Raw genomic sequence first — 10,399 nt, 5'->3', positions numbered from 1 at the left:
TGAGCCCCCAGCCCAGCCGGCAGGACAGGGGCTGACCCTGCCGCACGTCCAGAGGTCAGCCACACTCAGCTGCACACTCAGAGGAACAAATCAGGCTCCGCCCCTGCGGGGGGGGCGGGACGGGCAACAGCCTGGCCCCTCCCCCAGGCGCTGCCAGGGCCGACGGGAGGCCGCCCCGAGGGCGTCACCGACGTCGCTTCTCGCAGGTCCTCCGGACTCTCACCGGGTGGGAAGCGCAGCCGGGAGTCCTGCCTGGTGGCGGCCGCAGAGGCCCCGGGGGAACGCTGTCCGGTGTCCGATTCCCCGGGTGGGGGTCTGCGAGGCGGAGCCCCGAAGGCGGGAGGTTCTCCGCCGCCGGCCGTGGGCGGGCCTCCGGGACGGGCAGCACCGGGCTGCGTCCCTCCGGGATCGGCCGCGCGGCGCCCCTGCTCGCTCTCCCGCGCCGCGTTTCCCTGCTCCGAGCCGCGGGGCTCACCCGGGGACCCCGAGGCCGCCTCTCGCGGGCCTCAGCGTCGGCGGCCAAGAGCCCAGCACGACGCTCTTGCTTGGCGGTGGGGCCGCGTTCACAGCCCGGGGTTGGTGTCGCCGGGTCAGGCGACGACCCGGCCTGAAGTTCCTTTGGGCGCACGCGCGGCCCACGTTCCGGCAGGAGCCCCGGGACCGGGACCCGGAGCGGGACTCTGGGAGGTGGGAGGGTCTGAGTCCCCCGCGTCCCGGTCCCCGACAGAGGCCTCCGCGGCCCCGCGGCTGCTGGCTCCGTCTGCAGCGGCCGCCAGCAGAGCGGTCTGGGGACCAGTGGTCCTAGTTGGGCGACTTTCCTAGTGAGCGTGACGTCTGTTTAACCGGTCGCAGGAGAAGGAAGTTTCCACTGAGCAGAGAAACTCTGGTTTTCCTCGTCCCGGCGGCTCCCAAAGCTCTAGGCTCCCCCTGGGCCTTGCGAGCGGCGCAGAGGACGGACGCTGTCTCCTCGCCTTCCCCGCATCTGCCCTCCTGGCCGCTTCCGCCGGGTCCGGGCCTACCCTCCTCACCGTCTGTGTCCAGGGCAGGGAGACAGGCGTCCTGGCACCCAAGCCCCAGGACCAGCCCCAGACAGCCCTAGTGCTCCTCACTGCCCCAGGCGGAGAAGGCGGGAGCCGCGCGGTCAGAGCGGCCTGTGGCCTGTGAGAGCCGCAGCCCTGCGCTCGCCCGCGGCCCCTTCCTCCTGGCGCATCGCCCACCCGGCGACCACGTTCCCAGAGAAAAACTCCCGGTGGGGCACGAGGCCATCACACGAAGAGGTGCTTCCTTTATAAAACCTTTTCCTTTTAAACCGATAATTCCATGGGAGATGCTGATGTTTCCCAGCAGCCAAGCCCTATAAATCCCGAGGTATTTGCGAGGAGCTGGGCGGGTCAAGACAGGAAGACTCCTTCATCTGTCCGCTGGTAAATACTCCGCTCTGATTACAAATTTATAAGGAATTGTGATTGGTGCCATTTTTTCTTCTTATTTTTCTCTCTCCAAGGGCATCCCCGGGGGAGGGAGGAAGAGTTCATCCCGGGGCTAATCTGTCCTTTCCAGGTGCGTGTGAGTGTGTGCGAGAGTGAGCTTGAGTGTGACTGTATGTGAGTGTGTGTCTGTACACTCACATGTTGTGTCTCTTCCCATGCATCGTGGTCGCGGATGGCCACTGGCTTAGAGGGCGGAACTCAACTCATTTTCCGGGTTACTTCCGGATCAGTCCAGATCCCCGAGGTGGGCACGCCGTGACCCCGCTGCTGCTGACTGCCGGTCCGCAGCCCAAACAAGCACGGAGGACACGCGGAACTCCTGTCACTGATGTGGCCACGTCGGAGGTCGAGGGGCCTGTCCCACGTGCGCTCATGAGGGAGCCCTGGCTTTTTGTCCCTGTCTCCGCTGTGAGGACACTGGGTAGGAACTTGGCCATCTAGGGACCTCGCTCTGCTTTGGCTTGTGGGAGGGAGAAAGGGGCACCTGCCTTTTTTCTGCGGTGGATTCCAGTCTCTTTGCCCCACCCCCACACCGTCTGAAGGCTGTGGGGTTCAGCCTCGTGTTCGCTCCTTCGTGACTGACCACGTCGCATCTTTGGCTTCCTTCCGCTTCTCCCTTTCCCCCCAATCCCTGAAGGCTCTGCTCGTCAGCCTCTAGGGTGCTTCCCCCTTTGGCTGTAAAAGTGGGGACTGCCCCTGTGCCAGGAGCACGACCTCAGCGCGGAGCCAGCGTCGGGGCTCGGGCGTTTCCACGTGTCTTTCCTGGACGCTCGAGGAATAGTGGGCATCTCGGCTTCCTGCTCACGACGACCTGATCGCTCTCTCCCCGTGCCCAGCTGACCCTGCGGAACGGACGCGCCTCACGACAGGAACAGGGGGGCGTTGGCTACAGAGCCTTACACACACACTGTGCTCCCCAACGCCAGCTTCATTCTCAAGGTCCAGGTTTCCCCAAGTGTCTAATTTATCACAACAGCCACACTCTTCCAGTCACCACCCACCTAGGCTAAATGTTAATACAAACAAGTAAAATTGTATCTGTACTAGTAAATTAAAAGGTGAAATCGCAGTGGAAATGCAAAACCATCTCTAAACTACATACCAATGATAAAACTACGTATCAAAATTTTTAAGTTGTAAGGAAGTGGGGATTTCTATCTTTAACCACTTATGTAGAGAATAAGAGAAGTTGGAAGTGCCCAACTTTGAATGTAAGAAAAAAGAAAAACAACAATGGTGGGGGGGGCGCCTGGGGGCTCAGTGGTTAAGCAGCTCCCTTCGGCTCAGGTCACGATCCGGAGTCCTGGGATGGGGCCCTGCATCGGGCTCCCCGCTCAGCGGAAAATCTGCTTCTCCCTCTGCCTGCCAGTCTCCCTGCTTGTGTTCTCTGTCTCTCTGACAAACAAATAAAATCTTAAAAAAAAAAAACACTTTAGAAACCAATAATAGACAATTGGAATATTTCCAAATATCCACTTACATAACCTGCTTCTACATAACACGTGGACCAAAAAGAAAGGACAAATGAAATTCTTAAATGAAAATGCAACAAATAAAAATTTGCTGCATACCGCGAAAGCAGTGTTTAGAAGAAACTGTACAGCATTAAATACTTAATAAGGATCTTCTTCAGGACACCTGGGTGGCTCAGTCGGTTAAGCATCTGCCTTCTGCCCGCTCAGGTCGTGGGCCCGGTGTCTTGGGATTGAGCCCCGCTTCTCCCTCTGCCTGGTGCTCCCCCTGCTTGTGCTCTCTCTTTGGCTCTCTCTCTCAGATAAATAAATAAATAAATAAATAAATAAATAAATTCTTTTAAAAAATGTATGTGTAAAAAAATAATTTAAGATGACCAAGGTAGCTTTAATCCAGGAGTGCAAGGAATGCTTAAAATTAGAAAATCTATAAAAGAGTATGACTTCAGCACCAGATTCAGTGAGGAAAAGTCACCTGGTCACTTCAAGGAAAAAGCTTTGAAAAAAATTTAACACAAATTTATGAAAGACTTCTTGTAAGTAGGGCTAGAAGAAAACTAACTTAACTCGATAGGCACTCTGTAAAAAACTTATCACCAGTTTGAAATAGGGAAACATTAGTGGTGTTTCCTGTAACATCAGAAATGATACACAGGTATCTACTTTCACCGCTTTATTCAATGATAAAATAAGACAGGATAAAACTTAATGTGGAGGAAGAGGGTGCTGAGGTCTGTTCCCTGAGGTGAGAAAGGACAGCTTGTGTGATGTCCTTGTCCACGAAACACTTGGTCCAACGGGCTCCCTCAGGCTCTCTTCTGGGAAAGGAATTAAACACCCACGCACCTGGCACTCAGGTGTTTAACCAAAACTTGAACTAGAGCTTCCAGGACTTTGCTTTTGTTCAAGGGGTCTAGATTTTATCATTTCTTTGTCTCACATCTTAAGGCCATCTTCTCTGACCTAGATACAATCAAGCTAGAAATCAATCACAAAGAAGAGAAATACAATCTTTTCACATGTAAAAGTGAAACAAAACAAAACAAAACAAACACACCACATTTCAAATGAACACAGTTGTTAGGGAGAGGAGTTAGGATGGCAGAGGAGTAGGGAACCCTAATTTCGTCTGGTCCCCAGAATTCAGCTAGGTAATTGTCAACACATTGTGAACACCTGCGAAATCAACCAGAGATCTGAGAAAAGAATTGCTCTAATTCTGCAAATAGAAAAGTGATCACTTTTTGCAGGGTAGGAGGTGTGGTGATGTGAATTCGGGGTGCTGTAGTGGGAGATAAACCAGGGCGGGAGGGGTCTCCGCCAGCCGGCTACTGGAAAGTGAGAGAGCAGCGGAGCGCAAAGTCAGAGCTTTTCAAAGTCTGCTCCAGGGAGGGACGTCCCTGCCTGAAAGGCACTCAGGGGGAGAACTGGGGCAGAACCCTAGTGGGACAGTGTGGTCTTGGGATCCCTGGGGGTCACAGAAAGAACAGGGGCACCTGAGGGTGGCAGAGATCCCAAGCATCGGACTGGGGAAGCTGGCTGCAATCAGCAAGACTGGGAGTGTGTTCTCAGCTTGGGGGTGCCATAAACTACAACCTGGGGCCAGTCACGTGACTGCCCTACGAGCAGGGGCCCAGCAAGCAGCAGAACCGAGGGGAGACCCTCCCGCCAGGAGCGGTTTGGGAGACTCGAACTGTGGTCACGAGCCTGAGATAGACGCTTGGTCATCAGCCAGGCGAGCATGGAGTGCAGGTGGAGACCAGGGAGACAGGAGGGACGGACTGCTTTCCACGAGGGGGCACTGAGGAGCGGGGCTCTGGGCTTTTGGCTCTGGAGCTGGAGCTGGAGATCTGAGGCCTCCATGTTCATTCCCACATCGCCTCTGGAGACACACTGAGCCCAAGGGTGGTGCAAATCCCTCCACCAAAGACACCTGAGAATCATCGCAACAGACCCCTCCCCCCGAACAGCAGGAACTCCTTGAACACCAAGTTTATCCTCTACACAGAACTGCAAATCTCCAACTCTTGGGGAAAGAAATATATAGCATTTGTGTTTTTTTTCTTATTATTCTTTAGTCTTTCAGTTTTATATATATATATATTTCCTTTTCAGGGATTTTCTTATTTTACAAAAAAAATTTAAAGATTTTATTTATTTATTTGGAAGAGAGACAAAAAGAACATGAGCATGGGGTGGGGGGTGGGGTGGGGAGAAGGGGCAGAGCAAGAAACAGACTCCCTGCTGAGCAGGGAACCCAATTTGGGGCTCGATCCCAGAACCCTGAGATCCTGACCTGAGCTGAAGGAAGATGCTTAACCACCCGAGCCACCCAGGTGCCCCTTATCAACTCTTTTTTAAAGTCCTTTTTAATGTTTAATTTTTACATTTACATTATATATATATATTTTCATTTTTGGTTTCCTTTCATTTTACTCAATTTTATTTTTGCACATATATGTTTTTCTTTCTTTCCTATTTTGGGATCTAGTTTCTTCTAACAAACAGACCAAAATACACCGAGGATCTAGTTTATTGTTCTGTTCTTCTTCTTCTTTTTTTTTTTTAAGATTTTATTTGTTTATCTATCAGAGGGAGAGAGAGAGAGCACACAAGTAGGGGAAGGAGCAAGCAGAGGGAGAAGCAGGCATCCCGCTGAGCAGGGAACTCATGTGGGGCTCCATCCCGGGACTCTGGGGTCATGATCTGAACTGAAGGCAGACACTTCACCTACTGAGCCACCTAGGCACCCTGAGTTCTGTTTTCCTTCTTGTTGGATTTTATTCTCTCCCTCTCTCTCTTTTTGATGTTTCTTCTCTTCTGATTTGTTTAAAGTATATTTTTTCTGGTGCCGTTGTTGCTCTTTTTGTATTTTCTCTCTCTTTCATCTATTCTTTTCTAGACATAATGACAAGAGGGAGAAACTCACCCCAAAAGAGAGAACAGGAGGCAGTACTCACTGCCAGGGATGTTATCAATATGTGCATAAGTAAGATGTTGGAACTAGAATTCAAAACAATGATCATAAAGATACTAGCTGGGCTTGAAAAAGTCATAGAAGACACTAAGAGTCCCTTTCTGGAGAAATGAAAGAACTAAAATCTAATCAAGTCGAAATAAAAAAGGCTATTAATTAGATGCAATAAAAAGTGGAGGCTTGGGGCGCCTGGGTGGCTCAGTGGGTTAAAGCCTCTGCCTTCGGCTCAAGTCATGATCCCAGGGTCCTGGGATTGAGCCCCACATCGAGCTCTCTGCTCAGCAGGGGGCCTGCTTCCCTCCACTTACTCTCCTCCCTCTCTGCCTGCCTCTCTGCCTACTTGTGATCTCTGTCTATTGAATAAATAAATAAAATCTTAAAAAAAAAAGTGGAGGCTCTAGCTGCTACAATACATGAAGCAGAAGAGTCAGTGATATAGAAGACAAAGTGATGGAGAATAAGGAAGCTGAGAAAAAGATAAACAACTACTAGACCATGAAGGCAGGATTTGAGAAATCAGCAATACCATAAAGCAAAACAATATTAGAATAACTGGGGTCCCAGAGGAAGAAGGAGAGAGAGAAAGAGAGAGAGGGAGAGGAGAGAGAGAGGAGTGGAATGTTTGTTTGAACAAATTATAGCTGGGAACTTCCCTAGTCCAGGGAAGGAACAGGCATTCAAGTCAAAGAGATACAGAGAACCCCTCTCAAAAATCAATAAAAATAGGTCAACACCTCAACATAAAATAGTGAAGCTTGCAAAGTTCAGAGACAAAGAGAAGATTCTGAAAGAAACTCGACACAAGAGGTCTGTAACCTATGAGGGTAGAAACATTATACTGGCAGCAGATCTGTCCACAGAGACCTGGCAGGCTATAAAGGACTTGCAGATATAGTCAGGGGTTAATGAGAAAAATACACAACGAAAAATACTTTCTCCAGCAAGACTGTCATTCAGAATGGAAGGAGAGATAAAGAGCTTCCAGGACAAACAGAAACTAAAAGAATTTGGGATCACCAAACCAGCCCTGCAGGAAATATTGAAAAGGGTCCTCTATGGAAAGAGAGAGCCTGAAAGCAACATAGACCAGGAAGGAACAGAGAAAATATACAGTAACAGTCACCTTACAGGTAGTACAATGGCACTAAATTCATATCTTTTAACAGTTACTCAGAATTAAAGTGGACTAAAGGTTCCAATGAAAAGGCACAGGGTATGAGATTGGATAAAAACGCAACACCCATTGATATGCTGTCTGGAAGAGACTCATGTTAGACCCAAAGACACCTTCAGATTGAAAATGAAAGGGTGGAGAACAATTTATCACACTAATGGACATCAAAAGAAAGCTGGAGTAGCAATCCTTGTATCAGACAAATTAGATTTTAAACCAAAGTCTGTAATAAGAGATAATTATACCATAATAGAAGGCTCTATCCCATGAGAAGATCCAACAGTTGTAAATATTTGTGCCCCTAACATGGGAGCAGCCAATTACATAAACAAATTAATAACAAAATTAAAGAAATACATTGACAATAATACAATAATAGTAGGAGAATTTAAAACCCCACTCACAGCAATGGACAGATCATCTAGGCAGAAGATCAACAAGGAAACAAGGGCTTTGAATGACACACTGGACCAGACGGTCTTCACAGATATATTCAGAACATTCCATCCCAAAGCAACAGAATACACATTCTTCTCTAGTGCACATGGAACAGTCTCCAGAATAGACTACATCCTGGGTCACACATCAGGACTCAACCAGTACCAAAAGATTGGGAACATTTCCTACATATTTTCAGAGCACAATGCTTTAAAACTTAAACTCAATCGCAAGAGAAAATTTGGAATGAACACCAGTACATGGAGGTTAAAGAGCTTCCTACCAAAGAACGAATGTGTCAACCAGGAAATTAAAGGAATTAAAAAAATTCATGGAAACAAATGAAAATGAAAACACAACTCTTCAGAACCATAGGGATGCTGTAAAGGTGGCTAAGAGGGAAATATATGGCACTACAAGCCTTTCTCAAGAAACAAGAAAGGTCTCAAATACACTACCTAACCTATCACCTAAAGGAACTGGAGAAAGAACAACAAATAAAGCCTAAACCCAGCAGAAGAGGAGAAATGATAGAGATTAGAGCAGAAATCAATGAAATAGAAGCCAAAGAACAGTAGAACAGAACAGTGAGACTGGTTCTTTGAAAGAATTAATAAAATCAATAAACCCCTAGCCAGACTTATCAAAAAGAAAAGAGAGAGACACCTGGGTGACTCAGTTTTTTAAGTGTCTGCCTTTGGGTCATGGTTCTGGGATCAAGCCCCACATCGAGCTTCTTGCTTAGCAGGGAGTCTGCTTCTCCCTCTCCCTCTGTGAGCACACACTTTCTCTTACTCCTGTTCTCTCTCGTGCTCTCACTCTCTCTCTCAAATAAATAAACAAAATCTTTAAAAAATGAATATAAACATTTAAAAAAGAAAAGAGAAAGGATCCAAATAAATGAAATCATAAATGAAAGAAGAAAGCTCACAACCAGCACTGAAGAAATACAAGCAATTATAAGAATCTATGAGCAACTATATGCCAACAAATTTGACAATCTGGAAGAAATGGATGCATTCCTAGAGACGTTTAAATTACCAAAACTGAACCAGGAAAAAATAGAAAACCTGAACAGACCCATACCAGCAAAGAAATTGAAGCAGTAGTCAAAAATCTCCCAAAAAACAAGAGTCCAGGACCAGATGCCCTCCCGAGGGAATTCTACCAAACATTTAAAGAGGAATTAATACCTATTCTTCTGAAACTTTTCAAAAAATAGAAATGGAAGGAAAACTTCCAAATTCATTTTATGAGGTCAACATTACCTTGATCCCAAAACCAGACAAAGACCCCATCAAAAAGAATTGCTGACCAATATCCCTGATAAGCATGGATGCAAAAATTCTCACCAAAATACCAGCCAATAGGATTCAACAGTACATGAAAAGGATTACTCACCACGACCAAGTGGGCTTTATTCCTGGGCTTCAAGAGTGGTTCAACATCCGCAAATCAATCAGTGTGATGCGCCACACTGATAAAAGACAGAACTAGAGCCATCTGATCTCAATTAATGCAGAAAAAGCATTTGACAAAGTACAACATCCTTTCTTGATTAAAATTCTCCACAGTGTAGGGATAGAGCAAACATACTTCAATATCATAAAAACCATCTATGAAAAACCCACAGTGAATATCATTCTCAATGGGTAACAACTGAAAGGTTTTCCCCTAAGGTCAGGAACATGGCAGGGATGTCCAGTATCACCACTGTTATTCAACATAGTACTAGAAGTCCTAGCCTCAGCAATCAGACAACAAAAAGAAATAAAATGCATCTGAATTGGCAAAGAAGAAGTCAAACTCTAACTCTATGCAGATGACCTGATATTCTATGTTGAAAACATCCCCCAAAAAACTCCACCCCCAAATTTCTAGAACGCATGTAGGAATTCAGGAAAGTGGCAGGATAGAAAACCAATGCACAGAAGTCAGTTGCATTTCTATATACTAACAATGAGACAGAAGAAAGAGAAAGTAAGGAATTGATCCTATTTATAATTGCTCCAAAACCCATAAGATACCTAGGAATAAACCTAAACAAAGAGGTAAAGGACCTGTACTCTGAAAACTGTTGAACACTTATCAAATAAATTGAGGAAGACACAAGGGAGTGTAAAAGCATCCCAGGCTCATGGGTTAGAAGAACACATATTGTGAAAATATCTCTGCTACCTGGAACAATCACATTCAATGCAATCCCCATCAAAATACCATCAGCTTTTTTTCACAGAGCTGGAACAAATAATCCTAAAATTTGTATGGAACCAGAAAAGACCCTGAATAGCCAGAGGAATGTTGAAAAAGAAAACCAAAGTTGGTGGCATCATAATTCTGGATGTCAAGCTCTATTACAAAGCTGTTACAGTATGGTACTGGCATAAAAACAGACACATAGATCAACGGAACAGAATAGCAACCCAGAAATGGACCCTCATCTCTATAGTCAACTAATCTTCAACAAAACAGGAAAGAATGTTCAGTGGAAAAAAGACAGTGTCTTCAACAAATGGTGTTGGGGAAAATTGGACAACCACATGCAGAAGAATGAAACTGGACCATTTTCTTACACCATACACAAAAATACACTCAAAGTGGATGAAAAACCTAAATCCATCAAAATCCATCAAAATGCTAGAGGAGAAAACAGGCAGTAACCTCTCTGACCTCAGCCATAGCAACTTCTTGCTAGACATGTCTCCAAAGGCAAGGAAAACAAAAGCAAAAATGAACTATTCAGACTTCAAGAAAAAAAGCTTTTGCACAGCAAAGGGAACAGTTGACAAAACCAAATGATGACTTACAGAATGGGGAAGATATCTTCAAGTGACATATCAGATAAAGG

The sequence above is a fragment of the Lontra canadensis genome, unplaced genomic scaffold (genome assembly GCF_010015895.1).
Source record: "Lontra canadensis isolate GAN:19392208 unplaced genomic scaffold, GSC_riverotter_1.0 scaffold201, whole genome shotgun sequence".
Lineage (NCBI taxonomy): Eukaryota > Metazoa > Chordata > Mammalia > Carnivora > Mustelidae > Lontra > Lontra canadensis.
Note: the sequence above shows the minus strand (reverse complement) of the source record.